Here is a 2,596-nt window from a genome sequence, read left to right as displayed (position 1 = left end):
ATCAGATGATCAAATGATGGCTGGTCTAATGACCTTCACAAGTCAATGGTCATTAAATCCCACACAGCAACCAACCACTCAGGATGACCAGGAGGGAGCCACCTGGTGCAGACCAAGTGTACCAGCCTGGTGGAGAGGATCAACTGCTCCACCTCAGGATAAGAGCTGCTCAAGTTCTGTAGTGAGGGACACTCCAAGTGGCATGTGAAACTACCAGTCTTAGTTATAAACTACCACCCGGCTGGCCGGTGGGTGGGTGTGGCCAACATGAACCCAGGGGCTACACACACACACACACACACCGCCCACTGACTTGACCACCGGCCGGTGGGTGGCTGTGGCCAACATGAACCCAGGGGCTACACACACACACACACACACACACACACACCGCCCACTGACCTGACCACCGGCCGGTGGGTGGCTGTGGCCAACATGAACCCAGGGGCTACACACACACACACACACACACACACACCGCCCACTGACCTGACCACCACCACTGTGACCTGACCACGTGTGGCATGTAGCTCATCCTTGGAGAACATTAATCAAATACCTAGACAGAATTTTTATGTTAGATAAAAGACATTTCTTGATAGTAAACATAAGAAATGATGACGAAAGATAAGGGACGCTATTACAGGTAAATATTTTGTTAAAATATGAAATACTCTTCCTCAAACTAACTCCCTGTACTGTATTTTATTTTACATACCCAGAGGAAAATATATTCTGTGGTTAATCAATATAAATGTTTATGTTTAACAGGTTTTCTATTTCTGATAGTATTTCACTGATTCAGGTTTAAGAACCTTGGTTCTGAACAACCATTATAATGCAACACAATACATATTTATCATAGATAAATAATTTATCACAATAACCATTATGTTTGTACCAGATTCTTTACGTCCTCAATCACGTTTGTTAATATATAAGGAATTTTTCCGCCACATTTCAATACATAACATATATCTACACGTGTGGAAATATATGTATATGTTTTTATAAATTTTTCTTTGGCTTTTATAATCAAGATGTAAGATATCCGTCTGAAGAAAATACTAGATAATATTATAGGTTATGTGTGTGTGTGTCTGCGTGTGTGTGTGTGTGTGTGTGTGTGTGTGTGTGAGCGCACACAGGAGTGAAAACATATTTTACACTTACAAGGTTAAGAGACGGGGCAACACGAGTGTACAAATCCTTCCTCAAAAGACTCACGTGATAATGATTAAAGTAGTACACACACACACACACACACACACACACACACACACACACACACACACACAGAGCGGCGCCAGGCTGGAGGCGGGGCATCGTGACGTCACAGGCAAGTCCCTCCCCCCGCCAGATCCAAACATGTGTTGTGTCTGGTGATGGCGGTTCAAGATTTCCCACATTTATATTGATCTTTACATTATCATCCACTCCCAAAGTCACCTGGCATTCTTGTGTTTCAACAACAGACGTGATATATGCAACACCAGGCAAACATTGTACCATTATCTGATAGGTTAATTGGTGCACAATCAAGAACCAGTGAATTTCATCGCCGCCATAAGTAAGTAAGGAAGGTGACTTTAATGATGATAAATACGACCTGGTATGGCTATGTCTACACACTACCGCCATCTGGTCAACCTGGTACATATGATCATTTAAACTCTGACATTTAAACACAATTTTTCAAAATTCCTCCCACAAACGCGAACTTAAAATCCATCCATTCAACTCCGTCATTTATTCAGGAACATTTAAGCGTCAGTATTTGAGCGTTATCATTTCAGCTGCGTTATTTGATCAGAGACTTTTAAACTACATTATATAAAGACAAACCTTGAAAGTATATCATTTAAACGAAAATTTGTGCAAAGCGTCATTGAAACTCAAACTTTTGATCCCGTCAATAACTTTAAAATTCTCTCAAACAACTGCGAACTTTTAAACTCCGTCAAATTGCAGCTGTTTTAGGAAATGTCTCATTTAATTGAAAAAAATTATAGTCACTTAATTCAAGGATATCCTTTGAAGTCTGTCTTTATATAATGAACCATCAAACTCCGTCTCTGGAAATACACATAAGCTTTAGTTCAGTTACTGGAAAGGAAGTTTGTACATTCTATTGAAGTCCATCACTTAACGCGAACTTTTAAATCCTTCCATTTAGCTGGGCCATTCATTCCCTGGCTACCATTCATAATATGGCCTTTTAAACTCTGTGTCTACGATGTTCTGTTCACCGTTGTCCACAGTATCGAGATAGCACCAGGAACATAAGATAATGCTTCATACCCTCACATACATTCCTTACCTCTCATATGTAATGCAACGAAAACACAGCCCACACTCCACAACCAGGTCCTACAACCCTGTCCGTGGTTTACCCCATTTGATTCATATGTCCTGCTTCAGTTCACTGATAGCAGGTCGTCCCCTGTAAATCACATCGCCCCAGTTCACTTTATCCTATATACGCCTCTCACGTGACCTTGAGCATATTCAGGCCCTGATCACTCAAACCCTTTTTCACTTTCTCCATCCATCTCCAATATGGTCGCCCTATTCTTGTCCCCTACACTTCTGACAC

Source organism: Panulirus ornatus, chromosome 12 (assembly GCF_036320965.1).
Source record: "Panulirus ornatus isolate Po-2019 chromosome 12, ASM3632096v1, whole genome shotgun sequence".
NCBI lineage: Eukaryota > Metazoa > Arthropoda > Malacostraca > Decapoda > Palinuridae > Panulirus > Panulirus ornatus.
This window is presented reverse-complemented; position numbering follows the sequence as displayed.